This window comes from Lontra canadensis, unplaced genomic scaffold (genome assembly GCF_010015895.1).
Source record: "Lontra canadensis isolate GAN:19392208 unplaced genomic scaffold, GSC_riverotter_1.0 scaffold34, whole genome shotgun sequence".
Classification (NCBI taxonomy): Eukaryota; Metazoa; Chordata; class Mammalia; order Carnivora; family Mustelidae; genus Lontra; species Lontra canadensis.
The window spans coordinates 10,403,605-10,422,360 of record NW_022631028.1 but is presented as its reverse complement, the minus strand read 5'-3'; the positions used below and the strand labels follow the sequence as shown (position 1 = coordinate 10,422,360).

The 18,756-nt window shown below is 42.6% G+C and overlaps 1 long non-coding RNA gene across 1 annotated transcript; it reads right to left on the bottom strand.

Annotated features, from left to right (window-relative positions):
* Positions 1 to 250: 250 nt before the first annotated feature.
* Positions 251 to 18,267, bottom strand: LOC116873604. Its single transcript, XR_004383858.1, has 3 exons — positions 18,232 to 18,267; positions 17,243 to 17,316; positions 251 to 379 (listed from the first exon to the last, which is right to left on the bottom strand). It is a non-coding gene; the product is annotated as an uncharacterized LOC116873604 (long non-coding RNA).
* Between the last annotated feature and the right edge of the window lie 489 nt (positions 18,268 to 18,756).

The following is an 18,756-nucleotide window of genomic DNA, read 5'->3' as shown; positions in this document are numbered from 1 at the left end:
AATCAGAAGAAATGATGCCCTGGCGAAAATTCACCTATCTGATAGCTGAGGCTGAATCTGCTCTGGTCAAATAACACAGCTTGAGTTACTGCGAACAACCGATGCCTTGTCTTACTGGCTTTTTTTTTTTTTTTAAACATATGCCCACATCCATACTGAGCCATTCTGTTCATTTGCATCCAGTTTCCCACTACAAACATGTTTAAGAAGTGGAGGAAGGCATATTTGTTCTGCTTTTTGTTTTGGTTTTAAGGGTTGGGTGAGGAGCTTGGCATGGTGGCTGCGATCGGTCCCAGAGTTCCAGGGTTCCAAACGGGTGTCACGATGGCAGGTAACCAAGTCTCCCCACTCTCAGAACTGGTAACTGTAAAGCCTGGACCTGTAGGTAAAGCAACAGAGAGAACACAATCATGTTTCGTGTGGTACTTTCTCTTCCTCGAAAGAACTAGCAACATGTTTGGCAAAAACAATAAATAAAATGAAGCAAGTCTGATTAAAAACATGTTTGTAAACACTCCTTTCTTGTTCACTTAAGCAAGAGACTAGAGCTGGTTTCCTTTGACTTTACCCCAGAATAAGTGTGTTGGGAATAATGCAATAAATGGGAGAAAAAGAACAAGTGTCTCTTGCCTTAAAATATTAAATTATGTTCCCAAAATGAAAATACTGCTCTATTTACTGAATGTTACGGCAACAGGGTTGTGTTTCATAAACTTCTTTAGAAGGCCTGTTGGCTAAATTTAGTATTGCCGTGTCCTTCCTTCTTTCCTTCCTTCCTTCAGTTCCTTTCCTTCCTTTCTTTTTTTTTCCTTCTTTCTTTTCAACCCAGTTGTATTCAAGGCTTGGGAGTTGACAGTGGAGTCCACAAAATGCAAAACAAATAACCAAGACAAAAATAAGTTGTATGCTTTATTTGAGAGTTTATTTTTGTCCCTTCTCTTTGGATTGCTCTGTGTGCCGTGCAGGAACCAGAGCTACCCTGAGACTGAAATTTGCTGAGAGAAGGAAATCTCCACTCCCAAACTCCTCCAAGGTCCTCCAGGAAACCAGTCTTCCCAGGGTTCGCATGTTCGTATGGCCACATGTCAAACTCAATCTGTTACAGGGCGTACAACCCCCCAAATCAGCATCTCAGGAAATGTAGCCTACATCCTGTGGCCATCTGGAGCCCGCTTCACCAAGACGTCTATTTTTCAACGGAGAAGTTGCAGAAAGGGTTAATCAATCACTGTGCCAGTTCAAACACCAAGCTCCCTCCTACCTCCTACTTGCAGCCACTCTCCCTCCCCAGCCCCAGAGCCGGCTGAACGAGGCCCCACATCAAAGCTGGAAACTCGAAGCAAATGTGCCAAAAGCCCAAATGGAAGTGGTGGAATTGGAGATGCCTTTATTAAGTGTCACTTCTTAATCCAGCCCCCAACCAGGCGGAGGCGACGACTGTCACACCCAAAGCAGGATTTAGACACGCCAGGTTGGGTGGAGAGTAGGGCTCCCCAGCGAGATTTCCAGTTCCCCCCTGAAACTTGTTTCTTTAATAACTCACCTTGAGAATGCGGCTGGACCAAATGACAGCAGTGCCGCCTCGCCGGGGTGCCAGAACAAGCTGTGCCCTGGTGCCCTCCCATGGACTCCCTTGGAAACGTGCGGGCGGGCGGTCTGCTCTTCCTTCTTGAACATTTCTTTGCATTGGACACAGATGAGAATGCCTCCACTGTTGCGTAGGTCCTCTGAGAAACTGAGGCTGGTGTGGTTCTGTTACCTTTCTTGTCCTCGTTCTTTGCCCCGTAGTGAGAACATTGTAATTATCCTTAGGGTCATGAACAGGCGTGGTTACACTTCCAGTTTCCCCATCTCTTGCAAATGGGGGCTTCGCAGTCAGATGGGCTTGAGTGAAAATCGTAGCTGTGGTGCGGTGTGCCTGCAGGGCTCACTTTTCCTGGTCTCCCCTCTACCCTCTGTAAAATGGGGACAAATCAGCATTCCTTGAGGAATCTGAGTTGCTGAGAAGATTCGTGAGAAAATGCGTGTGAAGGCTCAGGACAGCGCTGGCCTGTTAATAAACACTCCATGTAGCTGCTTCATGGCTGTTGTCGATCACATATTCATTCAGCAAACATTCTCCAGATGCCCTCTCTATGCTAGACACTGGCTTAGGCACTGGTGGCAGTGATGAACAAAATAGGCAAGATCTCAGTTTCTACGGAGTGTGTGATCTCATCAACAGAGAATTTAAAGCACACAAATGAGTAGACAAGAACACGTAGAGGCTACTGTGATAAAGTCCTGAGGCTGTCACATGGAGACTAGGAGCTCTGGAAAGTTCCTCTGAAGATTAAAGGACTGAGTCCAAGATCTGAGTCTCAGGAGACACCAGGCATGTGAGCATTCCAAGCAGAGACCATGATTCAGGACAGAGCTTGGCATGTAATCTGTGGACAGAAAGAAGGCTGATGTTCTCAGAGCACAGGGAGAAGGACGTGGCAGTGGCCTTATTTCTGTACAAGTTTGAAGTGTTCACAGGACTCAAGGAGTAATTTTGTACTTCACTCCCTACCCCCCTTCCTTCTCAAGTCTGCCCGTCTGTCACTCAGGACAAGGGCAGAGTTCCTTGATCCATCCCTCTGCCGCCCAGAAGCCCCCTCTGGCATTCATAAAGGCACAGATTGTTTCCAAGAGAAATGCAGAACCTCAGAGCCAAGCAGCTTTGAAATCTCTGGAGGGAACTTCACACACATGCCAAAGAAGGCAAAGTAGAAACATATCTTTTTTTTTTTTTTTTCTCCTTTCCCAGAAGTAAAATGGACATTGTGACTGTTACAATACACAGTGACTGAAATCTCAGCTTCATTCTCTTTGGTTTTTCATGCCTGGTACAAAGGGCTAAACATCCGATTACTATCTGTGTCGCTTTTCTGTGAGGTTCTGTGTGTTCTGACAGAGAGAACACACCATGAGGAATTGTGTCCCATGACTGGCTTTTCAGCTCTGCACCTTCATCACTGTGTGACCCTAGTTAATTTACTGACCCTCTCTGAGCAAAGCTTCTCTTTCTTCATCTGCAAACTAGAGATCTTAATACTTGTGTTGTAAGAATTCCATTAGGCTTAGTAGACGGAGCACTTAACATGGTCCTGGCAGCAGATAGGGACCCTGAGCGAGGAGGCATTTGAGCAGAACTAACAGTAATGTAAGTCCCTCACTCAGGGCACAGCAAAGTGCTGCCCATGCGCCAAATCAGGACTACCGCAGTTTTTATAAATAAAGTTTTATTGGAACACAGCCTCACCTCCTTGTGAATCCTTTGTCTGCCACTGCTTTCCTGCTACAACAGCTGAGTTAAGTAGTTACAACAGAGGCCATAGAGGGCCCACAGAGCCCAACTTACTCTCTGGCCCTTCACAGAAAAAGTTTGCCCATCTTTGCTCTTGACTCCAAATGTCAATGCCTTTTCTAGTGTTTTGAGATTCCTGAAACTTTGTTCCATGTCACAGAGTTGTCTTGTGTGCTCAGTCATGACCTGCTCATGGCAGGCAGTTACTACAGTGATTCATTTGAATTAAACACACACACACACACACACACACACCCCTATTTACCAATCTTGGTGTTGCTCAGCCTTTTATTCTTCCCAGAGAGCCTTTCCTTCTGTTGCATATTCTTTTTTTTTCTTTTTCTTTTTTTTTTTTTTTTTTCAGACCCTTTCAGCCCCTTTATCTGTGCGGGGCGGACAGATGCTGTAGGTTTGCAGTCACCCACATCACCTTTGCCCTTTGCCGGATCTCATGTTCCTGGGTTGAGCAGACCCTGCTGACCAGCCGGCGGCGCCTGTGCTTTCTATCCAACCCTCTCCGCCCCTCCCCCACAGGTGTCAAACTGTGGAAGTGGCTATTGAGACCTTCTAAATGTCCCCAAGCAAGAATTGCAAATAATAGACCAGCCGGTAGGGGTCAGATGGTGGGATGCTAAGCCAAGCACCCAGGACTGGGCTATCCTACAGAGTGTCTACCGACCCTCACCCCCTCCTTCTCCTAACTCCATGTCCTGCCACTTTAGCTTGGCTTTTTCCAGCCCAGACCCCCTGGCCTCCTTCCAGTTCCTCAGTCACCTGCAGTCACTTGTTCTAGCTGTTCCCTGTTGGAGTACCTTCCCTCAGACAGGGAACCTTCTCTCATGAACCTTCTCCTTGAGTGCTGCCCTGACCACCACACTGAATACTTCAACCAGCCAGCCCTAGGAACATTCCTGCTGGATCTCACAGGGGCGCTTGAGTTCTCCCATAGCATTTCTGACCTTCTGCCATACTCTACTGCGTGCTTATTATGCTCATTGTTTATCACTGATCTCCCCCATCATAGTCCCCAAGAGCAGGGATCGTGATGTGCTTTGCTCCTTGCTCTATTCCAATCAAGCTCAGAACTTACGTATTTACTGATTTACCAAACACACTGCACTTATTCTGTTTTAGTTAGAATAACTGCACTTATTCTGACACTGTTCTAACTTCTTTAAACATACCTACTCACTTAATGGGAGGTACTCAATAAATCGTCGCAGAATTGGGAGATGAGAGAGAGACAGCAAGTGTACAATGGTTCTGGAGTCAGAGTGACATCCCCGCCCATGCTTTTGACACATTCCTGCTGTGTAACCCTGGGCAAGTCACTTGAACTCTCTGAACATCAGTTCTTTTTCACTGAGAAAAGAGAAATGAGAATTCTCATTCGAAGAGTTGATGGGAGGGTTAAAGAGGACGTTGTTGGAAAGGTCTTGGTATCATTTGTGGCACGGAGAATGAGCTAATGGTGGTAGCACTTTGGTAGTGATGGTGCCGTGTCACTAAGCAGTCTTGAAGTGCCAGGCAGGCCGTGACTTCTTGTTTCTATCACCATCCCTCTTTCTGCAAAGAGCTGCAAGACTTATTAGGATCATCCATAAATGTCAGTTCTTCAAGCCAAATTAAGGAAGGAATTGGAAAAATTTTCTTGGGTGAAGTTTCCTTGAAATTAATGGGAACTATTTCAAAAATTTCAGTTCTACTAGCTTTCGTGTGTGTGTGATATTGTAGTAAGAACACTTAACATGAGATCTACCCTCTTAACAAATTTTTAAGTGTGTAATACAATTATTAACTGTAGGCACAATGTTGTACAGCAGATCTCTAGAACTGGGTGACTTTGTATAACTATAACTTTCTACCTATTGAAAAGTTCTTCCCCATTTCCTCCTCCCCACAGCCCCTGGAGACCACCATTCCACTCTCTGCTTCTAGGAGTGTGATGATTTTAAATACATCGTATAAGTATTTGTATTTGAGATACTGCATCTAAGCGTTACAGTGTTTATCTTTCTGTGACTGATTTTCCCACTTAGCACGAGGTCCTCCAGGTTAGTCCCTGAAGCCTTGGGTGGCAGGATTTCCTTCTCTGTTAAGGATGAATAATATTCCACTGTATGTATGCTGCCTTTTTTCATACCCTCAAAGAAAACCTAAGAATGAGTAATTTAAATATAAAAATGGATTTATTTAGCTATTCAACAACCATTTTGTGTATTTATTGAACACCCGATGTGAGCTAAAAGCTTTGTCCCAGAAATTGAGGACACATGATAATTACTCTACTTTGGGTAACCACTATCCTACAGGTCACACTGGTATAGTGACAATGGATGGGCTAACCACATGATAAGTGTTCTGATGGGGAAATACAGACCCAACAGGCATGCGCATCTCCTGTGGTTAGTGGCCACCAATCGCTATCTTTCAAGTCCCAGATACTGTGCTGTACACTGACGGGTGTTCATATTGATGGTATACCTGTGATGTACTTTCTATCATTATTCACTTTTTGTAGGGAGCAAATGAAGTTTAAAGAGGTTAAACTGTCTGAGACCAGTTAGTAAGAGACAGAGGCAGGAATTAAACTCCAAGCTCAAGCTCTTTAACCAGGCATAGATCAGTAAGTGGCTGACACTAGCTTTCCTACGTATAGTCGATGGGCACTTTCTGAGTTCATTGCCTTTTTAGAATGTGTTTTCTCATCTGTACCACTGTAAGACCATTAGAAGAAGTACAAAAGACAATAAACAGAAAGTCATGAGCTAAGACCTAGCCCATGGTATGCAATAAATGTTAGTTCTCATCCCTCTTTCTTCTTAAATAACTTTTTGATTGTAGAGTCCTAAGTGGATGTACAAACATATACACCAAATAATTACATTAACAACAGCTAATATCAGTGAAGTATTCCCTATGTGCAAGGCACGGTGTGAAATTCTTCTCATGGATGAACTTACTGTTATCAGCACAGTAACCTTTCAGGTAGTTGCTATTATTATCTCTTTCTGCGAAGGAGACAGAGGCACAGAGATACTAGATAAATCTCCCAAGGTCACAGAGCTCTTACAGGGCAGACCTGTAAGGATTTAGTCCCTGGTGGTCTGGTTCCAGAGCCTGCTCTTAACCATTCTGTCATCTAAATGCCATCCAGAAAAGAGTGGAAGATACCCTTAGAAGTGGTTACTGGTGGTAGTGGTACCACCATTTTTAAGATTCCAAAAACCTAGGTGATTTACTTGTTCTCAAAATAATGCAATAGTATTTATGCATTTATTTTCACACTGGATAGATTTTTCTGCATCATTAGCCTCATGTAGCTGATGGTCCCATGCATTTCCCTTGTAACATCAGTCAATCTCATGATAGGGTCTGCATTATTTTTCTTAGAATGTACTCCTCTCACCCCTCTCCCCCCACCCCACCACCATCAGCTAGCTCAGCATTGGGACACAACCAAGTACTGTAAATGGGCCCCCAGATCATTTCAGGAAGCTTGCAACACCTCCCAACATTTGTAATAGAGCTCGTGATTTAATTTTGGAATGAAAGATTGGGAAGCTCTCTCCATACTGCTACTCCCCAAAGCCACTCAGATATTTCTATGTCATTAACTAAAAGTCATGTCCACTTTCTCAATGATTCTGTCCAACTCAATAAAGCATGTCATCCAAATTACAGAAAATACTTTCCATTCTCCCACAGGATTACCCCAAAAAGACTTAAGGACAAGGAAGGAGGAAGGGGAGTCATTCCTTTGTGCTCCTTTTCAAAGTTGCAAACCTCAGTCAGGGCCCCCAAAACTCGAGTTACCTCATCTGGACGCTGCTTTGCAAATCAATTGGTCCTTTCTCGGGCAATGAAATATTTGCTAACTTCTTCTAATGAGTGTGGTTTTGCAGACTATAATTTCTCTGCAGCTACATTGCCAGGGCAGGTTTCAACAGAAATATGCAAACAATAAAGCACGACAGGGCACGCAGAGTTGGGTCATAAAATGCACGTCCCCTGTGTGCTGTGAGGCAAGACTCCAGCGGCCTTGTGCCCTCAGCCACCTGTGTGCGATTCCAGCCAATCATCTGTGACTCACTGGAGGCTGATCAGACTGTTTCTGTCCCGAGGCCATTTTATTATAACGTTCGGTTGTGAATTTCATTAAGTTTTACAGTCCGACACGTGTGTATTTATAACAAAAGCTATCTCCCCTTGTGGGATGACATTTGTTTTTATAAAACAAAAATTAAATCCAAATCTAAGCTTACGGAGGTTTAGAAAAATGTATGTGAAAAACAATAGGAGATAAATTGTCAGCATTGACCAGCATGAAATGTAAATCAGTGTCCAGGGGGAGACTTTAAGAGCCGTTTCTGGCATCACTCATGATGCCATAGGAAACATAGACGGGGACGTCATGGAGGCGTGCTCTATGGGTCACTGAGTAGCTGGATACTGAACCCAGCCAGAGTCAAGAAACACCCAAGGAGGAAAATACAGAATTTTGCCCAGGCAGCCAAAAAAGCAGTATTTCTTTCTTCATTACAGAAGCGGGCAGATCTGAGTTATCCTCTCCCTCAGTGCTAAGGGAGAGTCAGGGATCCCTGCCTTTGAGCTTCCCGCCTTTCTCAGGGTGATGCTGATTCAGGGGAGGCACAGGGACCCATCAGATACTGTGTTTCCCCTCTCTGCCTCATGGTACAGAACAGTTAGGCCTCAAACCCTCTAAGAAACATATGCAATGGCCATATCTTATATTTGGGTGAATTGTTGAGTTCAGGAGCTGGCAAATGTTCCTGGTCAGAAGCCAGTATACATAGAGTAAATATATTGAGCTTTCCTGGCCCTACGGTCTCTGCCCTTAGTCCTCAACTCCGCTCCTATAGTCCAGAAGCGGGGATAATACATACATGGAGGAACATGATGAGGTTTTAAGAAGGATTTTTTCTTTAACTGAAATTTGTATTGTATTTATTTTCACACATTAAAGAATATTATTTTCTTCCTTAAATGAAAGCATGGAAAAATTTGAAAACCATCCTTAGGTTACAGATTTGGTCTGTACAAAAATAGATTTGGCCTATGGGCCGGGGTTCGCCGATCCCTGATCCCTGATCTATCAGAAACCCTGGGGTGGACGTGGGAGATTGCTACTGGGTAAACTGGCGAGCTTTGCTCCTTTGCTTCAGTAAGTCTACTTCTCCAGTGGGCTGGAACAGAAACATTTAAGAGGTTAAAAGCCAGTGGCAACTTTCTCATTGACATTCTGATATTTAATAGTATACTCAACCTGGTGCTGGTGGGTGGTGCAGTCAGATAAGCGACTGACTCTTGATTTCAGCTCAGGTAGTGACCTCAGGGCCATGAGATCGAGTCCTGCATGGGGTTCTGCCCTCAGTGTGGCATCTGCTCGAGATTCTTTCTCCCTCTTCCTCACTCATGCTCTCTCTCTCTTTCTAAAATAGATAAATAAATCTTTAAAACGTAATATGCCCAACCTAAATTATGATTTTTGTGGAGATCACTAAGTACATTTACTTTTGACTTTTATAAAGGTAGTTAATAACCATTGTTACCTCACCTGATCTCTGGCACGCTCTATTTCTCCCTGCCTATGTGGTCCAAAGCCCTATTCCACAAACCTTAAGAAGAGATACAGTTGCTACACCTGAAATCAAGTTAGGGCAAATTCTCTTGTTCAGCCAGTAGTCACTCCTCTCCCCACTCCAAGGGAGAGGTAGTCTCCCCTCACCCCACCCCCTTCTTTGATGTTAGGTTCGACCAGATGACTTAATTTGGCCAGTGGAGGAAGAAAGGTGGCAGTTCCCGGCATAGGCCATGCGAGGAATGGCATGTTCCCATCAGCCCTTCAGGAGTTTCTGAGCTCCTGTATGAGATGATTATGCACCGAAGAGCGGCCGTCCCTTCAGCTTGACCCCAGCATGAGAGACCCCAGAGTCAGCCTCACTTTGACTGACAGCCTCAAGCAGGGCCACCCCAGCTGACCCACAGACTCAGCCAGAAGCAGGGCTGTGCCCGCCAAGCCACAGTCCAGGGAGCCAGAAATGAATGCTTACGGTTGCATGTCCCTGAGATTCGGGGTGGTTTGTTTTGCAGCATAATTAAGGCAATAGCTGACTAAAACACAAGTTAATGGCAGAGCTGAGACAAAACCCCAAATTTCCTAAACCCAACCTGCTTTACTTGCCATTTAACTAGAAGGAAAATAAATTCACAGAAGACAGCTCCTGGCTGTAGGATATCTTGTCGGCGTGGCCTCACAGTCACCATTTCCAGAACAAGACAGATCGGGTATTTGTGGGGTGAAATTATTGACGAACCCTATTCTGTGTCAAGCCCCTGAGCTCGCCTGGCATGTGTGCCACTCCTCAACCACGTCCCAATGCCCATGCTCTTGGCTTCTTTCGTGTCGCCCCTCCTCCTTTATATAATTGTTGTATTTCTTTTTCTTTCTTTCTCTGTTTTGACTGCCAGCAAAGCTTGGCACACTGTGAGAAAGAAGCCTCTTTTTGTTTATCTTGAAAATGGATGTGAGAGAAAAAGATCATGTCTCTAAGTGGAAAGGCAGTGTTAGAAAGAGAGAAGGAACATACCCTTAAATTACTAAAGAATGATTCAAGTCGCATCAGAGGGCACAAAAGAAGCCCTTGGGAAGACTAATGAAATTGGGGGTGTCTAGAAGTTTCCGTGCTCATATGCACATCTTCCATCTGTCCAGAACCAGCTCACTTCGTGTTCTTGAAAAGTTATAAATTTGGTGCTAAGCCCGATTTAATGATTGGCCTAAATAGGGTCGATATTTGGCACAGAGGTTGTATACTTGAGAAGGACAATTCAGAAGAAGAGAAAATGGATTCAGTGAACTGCCCTATTTTCCCCTGTTGTCATTAATAATTTTCCCTGGGCACAGTGGTTTGAGAGGAGAACTTGCCTAGGAAACCATTTGGGTTTTTCCCTGTTGGTTCTGTAGCCATTAAAATCATTTTAAAAAATGATTTCAAAGGGGTGCCTGAGTGGCTCAGTCAGTTAAGCATCTGCCTTCAGTTCAGGTCATGATCCCAGGGTCCTGGGATCGAGTCCATTGTCAGGCTCCCCACTCAGCGAGGAGTCTGCTTTTCCCTCTTTTTCTGCGTGCTGCTCTCCCTGCTTATGATCTCTTTCTCCCTGACAAATAAATAAATAAAATCTTTTAAAAATAATACTAATAAATAATAAAAACAATTTCAAAAACTAAGTATGTTCCCTTTATTTTTTTTTAATTTAATTTTTTTCAGTGTTCCAAAATTTATGTTTATGCACCACACCCAGTGCTCCGTGCAATACATGCCCTCCTTAATACTCACCACCAGGCTCACCCAACCCCCCATCCACCTCCCCTCCAAAACCCTCAGTTTGTTTCTCAGAGTCCACAGTCTCTCATGGTTTGTCTCCCTCTCCAATTTCCCCCAACTCACTTCTCCTCTCCATCTCCCAGTGTCGTCCATGTTATTCCTTATGCTCCACAAGTAAGTGAAACCATATGATAATTGACTCTCTCTGCTTGACTTATTTCACTCAGCATAATCTCTTCTAGTCCCGTACATGTTGATACAAAAGTTGGGTTTTCATTCTTTCTGATGGAGACAATATTCCATAGTATATATGGACCATATCTTCTTTATACATTCGCCCATTGAAGGGCATCTTGGTTCTTTCCACAGTTTGGCTACTGTGACCATTGCTGCTATGAAGATTGGGGTACAGATGGCCCTTCTGTTCACTACATCTGTATCTTTGGGGTAAATATCCAGTAGTGCAATTGCAGGGTCATATGGTAGCTCTATTTTTAATTTCTTAAAGAATCTCCACACTGTCTTCCAAAGTGACTACACTAACTTGCATTCCCACCAACAGTGTAAGAGGTTTGCCCTTTTTCCACATCCTCTCCAACACTTGTTGTTTACTATCTTGTTAATTTTGGCCATTCTAGCTGGTGTAAGGTGGTATCTCAATGTGGTTTTGATCTGAATCTCCCTGATGGCTAGTGATGATGAACCTTTTTTCATGTCTGTTAGCCATTTGTATGTCTTCATTGGAGAAGTGTCTGTTCATGTCTTCTGCCCATTTTTGATGTGATTAACTGTTTTGTGTGTGTTGAGTTTGAGGGCCTCTTTATAGATTTTGGATATCAGCCCTTTGCCTGTGTGTCATTTGCAAATATCTTCTCCCATTCCGTGGGTTGCCTCTTTGTTTTGTTGACTGTTTTCTTTGCTGTGCAGAAGCTTTTGATCTTGATGAGTTCCCAAAAGTTCATTTTTGCTTTTATTTCCTTTGCCTTTGGAGACATATCTTGAAAGAAGTTCCTGTGGCCGATGTCAAAGAGGTTACTGCCGATGTGCTCCTCTAGGATTTTGATAGATTCCTGCCCCACGTTGAGGTCTTTTATCCATTTCGACTTTATCTTTGTGTATGGTGTAAGAGAATGGTGGAGTTTCATTCTTCTATACATAGCTGTCCAATTTTCCCAGCACCATTTATTAAAGAGACTGTCATTTTTCCACTGTATATTTTTTCTTGCTTTGTCGAAGATTATTTGACCATAGAGTTGAGGATCCATATCTGGGCTTTCTACTCTGTTCCACCAGTCTATGTGTCTGTTTTTGTGCTAGTACCATGCTGTCTTGGTGATCACAGCTTTGTAGTAAAACTTGAAATCAGGCAGGTGATGCCCCCAGTTTTGCTTTTCTTTTTCAACTTTTCCTTAGCAATTTGGGGTCTTTTCTGTTTCCATGCAAGTTTTTTAGGATTGTTTGTTCCAGCTCTTTGAAAAATGCTGGTGGAATTTTGATCAGGATGGCATTGAAAGTATAGATTGCTCTAGGCAGTATAGACATTTTAACAATGTTTATTCTTCTGATCCATGAGCATGGAATGCTTTTCCATCTTTTTGTGTCTTCTTCAATTTCTTTCATGAGTGTTCTGTAGTTCCTTGAGTACAGATCCTTTAACCTCTTTGGTTAGGTTTATTCCCAGGTATCTTATGATGACATGATACTTTATATGGAAAACCCAAAAGACTCCACACCCAAACTACTAGAACTTATACTGCAATTCAATAATGTGGCAGGATACAAAATCAATGTGGCAGGATCAAAAGTTGAACAGAAATCGGTTGTTTTCTTATACTCTAACAATGGGAAAATAGAAAGGGAAATTAGAGAATCAATTCCATTTACTATAGTATTAGTATATTCCCTTTAGATTGCTACCAGTTTCCTAGAAGCATCAATAAAGAGCCATAAATAGGGGTCCTTCTAGACCACTAATAAATGGAAAGATAAAAGCCAGAAAAGCATCTGTAAAGCAAAGTTATGCTTTGAGCATAGTGTAACTCAGCACTGTAAGAAAAGAGCAATCTTGAAAATTAATGGTCTCCTTCATCATAAGTAAAAATGGGTCAAGTCTGCTGACTTTCCTGTGGAAGTAAGAAATTATTCATGCAATGTGATCAATTGTCCTCAGTATGACAATAAGGGCAGGTAATGTACTGGGTCAAATATTGGGACCTCAAATAAAAGAAAAATGGTGGTTTTTAAGCCTGGGGTTTTTTGTTTGTTGTTTGGTTGGTTTTTTTGCTTTTTTTTTTTTTTCCACTTTTTCTTTATTTTTTTTTAAGATTTTATTTATTTATTTATTTATTTGACAGACAGAGATCACAAGTAGGCAGAGAGGCAGGCAGGGAGAGAGAGGAGGAAGCAGGCTCTCCGAGTAGCAGAGAGCCCGACGTGGGGCTCAATCCCAGAACCCTGTGATCACAACCCGAGCTGAAGGCAGAGGCCTTAACCCACCGAGCCACCCAGGTGCACCTCACTTTTGCTTTAAAAAATCACCAAAGTAAAGATGAGGCAAGCAGCCTCATAGCCCTTATTGACATCAAAATGAGATTAAGGCAAAGCAAAATCATTGGTGTGTTCTTGTTGGTTGTGCCTGACACCCAGGTTCCAGGGGGCGGGGGGCAAGTGAAGCCCCAGTCCTCCCAACAGTCCCCTGACCATGCTGCACTCCCTGGTGTGACTTACACTGATGAGCGCAAAGGGAGGTGTACCTTTTCCTAATTCACACAGACGCCCTCTAACATCACTAAGTCAAGCATCTGCCGTAGGGGGTGCCATTTTCCTATTCACACAAACGCTCTAATGTGGGCTAGTGGCCTCCCAAGCCAAAGCAAAGTGATTGCCAAATACTACATTTGAGCAACAAATAATACTTAGAATTCTCACCGGTATTGTCAGCATGGCAAAAAATCACGGAAGTGTTCATGACATTGTGTTTTAATTCTGGGCCTTGTCCAACAATATCATGGAGTTCTGTCAACCGAGCAATAGCATTCTTGCTTTTCATCCACATGGTTTTGCTCTGTGGATGCCATACTTTGCTGGCTGAGAAAAGACTGGGCCCAGGATTGGTGACTGACGAAATGGTCCTTTGGAAGAACCTACCGAATATGACTAAGCCCATCTAGTCACACTGCTGGTTTATTCATTAGGAACCGGCGTATCTCTTTTAAGCCCAACCCAGATGAGCTTTTAGTTATGGGCTGTTAAAGGAGTCCCAAATACTGTTAAAGTGGGAATTCTTATATGTTCTTGAAGATTCATTCAGGTTTACTCAAACTCCTCCTTACCATATCCATAGTCTGGTAGTTTTCTATTTAAATTTTCTCATTGGAATAACTTAACTCAATGGAATATTTCAAATGCAATACAATTAAATGTGATATAACATTTCTTAAGGGCAATTTTACTTAAAATAAGGCCTGGAAATACTAGATCCTTTTGAACCGGCAGTTTTTGGCAACCTCTTGGCCATGTCTCCTTTCATAATACTCATCTTCATTCAGTCCTTTGTTCTAGAATTTTCCTTCCTGTCTCCAAGTCTCTACACCTACTATTCTTTTTCCCTGAGATCCTCTTCCTTTCTGTCTTCCCCTAATTATTTCCTGTTCATCCTTCGCATCCCAGCTCCAGTATGACTTCTTCAGTGAAATCTTGCATGACTTCCCTAAATTATTCTTTCTGCATTTGATTCATAGCCTGTGTATTCCATAAGGAGGTCAACAAATCTGTATCTCCAGAACCTCAACCAGGGCCCATTACTGAGGAAACATTCACCAGTTGTTAGGATCTAAGTGTTTTGTGTCTACCCCACAAATCACGTGTTGGAACTCTACCCCTCAATGTGATATTATGGGGAGGTGAGCCCTTCAGGAGTTAATTAAGTCTGATGAGGTCTTTAGGGTCTTCCTTACAGAAAGAGGGAAAGAGACAAGAGCTGGCTTGCTCTCTCTCTCTCTCTCTCTCTTTCTGTCATGTGAGGACACAGAGAGAGGTCAGCTGTCTGCAAGTCTGGAAGGAAACTCTCACCGGGAACTGAAGCTGCCACTACCTTTCTTTGGAACTTGCCAGTGTCCCAAACTGGGAAATAAATATCTGCATTTTAAGTCCCCCAGTCTGGTATTTTGCTACAGTAGCCCAAGCAGATTCAGACAGCAGCCATTCATTGACGGACAGATGAATGAAAGGGTGAGAGGAAGAAGCAGAGAAGGGAAAATTTACCTGAAGGAAATAACCAGATACCTATTTAGGATTTAGCCACCAGGATAAGATGAGACCAGTAATGGTGAGAGCACCAGGCAGGAAACCAGTACTTCTCACATGAGTATTCTACATGCCTCTACCAGAAACACCCTGCTGTTAGAGGGATGGCCTCAGCATATTGTTAGACACATGAAAAAGGTTGGAAGGCAGTATTTACTGCATGGATCGCACTTTCTTTTAAGAAAAGTATAATAGAACAACACAAATGTGCACAATAATCTAGAACAAGGACCAGAAGCCATCAACACATTAAGAATAGCTGTCTCGGGATGGCATAAATCTGGACGATTCCTTTCTTTTCTTTTGCTCACCCATATTTTCTCATTTCTCCACAATTAGCATGTGCCACTTATGGGCACCATATGTCGCTTTCCTCCCACACAGGCTCCATTTTCCCCTCATGTCTACTTTGAGGCAGCCTCAGTAGCTTTTTGTGTTCTCCAAAAAAGAATCTGCTTAAACTGTGAGCACTGGAGAGCAATGTAAATTCTGTGGAAGTTTTTCAGTGAGACAAAGAGGATGCTTCTACCTCAGAGTCCACCGTGATGATCTCAAAAAGGTCCCCACAAGACAGTCTCTCCTATCCAGGCTCTTTTCTAAGTACCCAGTGGGTTTCCCTCTTTCTCATCCCACCCCCACCCCCGTGTGGCTTCTCAATCTCTCTTGGCCCCTTGCCTCAACTGCAGCTTCTGATTCTTATAAATGTAAAGTCACTTCCTTCTTCTGCATGAAAACTTGTCCCAGCCCCACACTTGCTCCAACTCCACAGCTGGTTGAATGTAACTTCTCAGCAAAGGCCACATTTCCTCAGTTAAAAAAATCCTCAAACCAGCTGCTGAGAAGACACAATTTCATCCATGTTTTTATGCATAAACAATACAATTTAAACCATAATTATATGAAGATGAAAAGGTTTGTGTGTGATTTATCATTTTCCCACAGAGTACTCAATCACTTCCTAGTGAAGACCACTGCTGGCCTTTAAAGCAGAAAGATTTCAATGAAGAACAGAAGTATAGACCACAGCCTGATCCAAGATTTTGCTGATCTTTCAGGAACATGATCCACTACACATTGGTCTAGTTATCAAATTTCCCATCATCCTCTAGACATTGGTGTTCAGATTCTCCAAGCTGGTAGAACTTTCGAAAATCTTCTTGGTGGAATTATAGGGCATCTTAAAGGGCTTGGCACAAATACAAAAAATAAATCTACCAGAACTCCATTTTCTTTCAGAAGTCCCCTCTGTTGAGCCTTAAGAAATTCACAGGACCCCGTATAAAGCCACAGTTCTTAGTAATTGAGCAGAAACTAGAAAGGGGCTGAGAATGGCCAAGTTCTAAAGCATTTTCCAATCATTCTAATGCTAATTCACCCAGTTTCCATCCAGAGCTCCCATATATAGCTGAAGTCAGAATTCCTTTCCTTGTTGTAAATAATCAGTTGTAACCTTTGTCAGTTTTCAGTAAAAGCAGCTTTCTCTTAACTGTAATATGCCAGGTCCTGTGCTAAAGCTTAGCATGCATCCTCCCTTCCAGTTCTCCCAGTAATCCTTTCCACATTGTACAGATGCCATTCCTGTCACTATTTTATTGGATAACTAGGGGTTAAATGACCTATATAAATTCCCATAGACAGTGGAGGTTGTGCTTGAAGCAGTGGCTGACATCAAATCCACGCTCCTAACTCTTTGAAACATTCCTGCTTCCCCTATAAATTTAAATCTTCTCTGCCTTCATTGTAGCATATAGCTAGAGAGAATTAAATGATGTCCTTAGAACAGATGCACTAATATTATATTTGCAAAAAAAGGTTTTCTGTTGCTCTGGCCCACTTATTTTTTTAAGTGACCCCTATTAGATAGCAGTTAAACATCTGTGTTCCCAGATGGTTGGGAAGAACATCATGTGTGTTTCAGCCCCTAACACTGGAACTCCTAGAAACCAAGGAGAGTAAATTCAAGGACTGTTATTATGGAATATATTAATATATCATTCCAAAGTCTTGGTCTTCTGAAATTAAAATTGTTATATCCTGTATCTGGTAGAATGTGTGTATACCTACACAAGAGCATAAAATTGTAATTTTCCCAAAAAATTGTTAAAAAGCATACACTAGTGCTCTATCCTTTCTTAACTCTATAAGCTCAAAAATCTTTAAAATTATTTGTCCTTTAGAATCTGCTGTTAAAACATATAAAGAAAGAATGTACAATTTGTTCTACAAGATAGAATTTTATGAATACAAAACTTCTTACCTTTTCATATAAACATGTAGGCATTTTCTTCCAGGTCAGACTCAATTAACCCTCATGATGTCTTCATACAAGAACTATTTGTAATTCAGCAAAAGACAAAACAAAGTTTTGATGAAAGTGGTAATACTTTGGGGTTTCATTTTGCAAGTACAAACTCAAGGATAAAATTTAAAGAGTATCCTAGTTACTATCCAAAATCTTGACTCCCACTATGAAATATTATTGTCTCACACAGAAATAAAAGTACAGAGGGGGGAATTTTTTGTCCTCACCAGTCCTTCTAATTTTTCTTATATGTGTGCTTATGGCATCAAAAATTAGATATCCAGAGGTACTTCTTTAGCCCTGCCATCCATCCAATTCGAGTTCCAATTTTGGTTCCACTGGACACTAGCTGTGTGACCTTGTGCAAGTTCTATAACCTCAGCTGCTATGCTTATAAAATAAGGATTATAGAGTTAAAGCATGGATGAGATGGGATAATATTTGCAAAGGTCTAATGTGCAGCAGACTGCCCAGCACACAGTAGGTATGTAATGCATAGTCACTCTCATGATCGAGATCATTTCCAACCTTCCTCTAGCCACTTCTCAAAATCTTATTGCCCTCTGTGAATGCAAATCCACTAGTCCTACCCTCATCCTACCACTCTGGGATACACAAAGTTCTGGTCATTAACAGCCACAATCCTCAACATGGTATTGTTTAATGAGCCCTTTGGGTCTTCCTTGGCACTCTAAATTTTCTACTACCCACCTAACTCTTGGGCTGAAAATTCTATCTCAGGAAGATCTTTCACATCATGCAAATTTCTGAGATACTACCTAATACTAAGTCCTTATTTTATATTACCTAACTCTCATGAGGCAAGGATTGTTGAGAAAGAACAACACAATATAGATAAGTTTTGATGAGAGAAAAGGACAGGGTAAAGAACTTAGCAAAGTTGGCGTCAAGGGAACACATGTCGGAGGGATCAGCCCACCTACCATTTTTTATGTAACAGAAGAGGTCCCTTGTTTCCTACCTCACCAGTTCAGTGGCTGGTTGTGAGCACCCTTCCGTTCACAGTCTGGCTCCCCTTCCAATGCTCAGTCACCAGGACCGAGTCCACATCCATTTTCCCCAACACATACACACCAGACCTCATGAACAATTGTATATTATATTCTCTAGCTCCTTAGAGTAGTACTTTCTGAAATGGTTCACGTGCATGAAGACTGCTTGTAGACCTTGTTAAAATGCAGGTTCAGATTCAGGAGGTCTAGGGTGGGGCCTGAGGTCCTGCATTTCTAACCACCTCCCACGTGATGCTGATGCAATAATGAGGAAAAGAACTCTGAGCTTCCAGATCACTTTCCTGGTGACCTCATGAGTTCTGACAACAAGCCGGTGCAAAGGGAAGGCATGTATGTCATCTCTGTTTCACAGGTGAGGAGGATAAGGTGCATGGCAGTTAGATGCCCTCTGAAAGTCAGGTGGGCAGACATTCAGTCTGAAGCCAGCATTCTTCC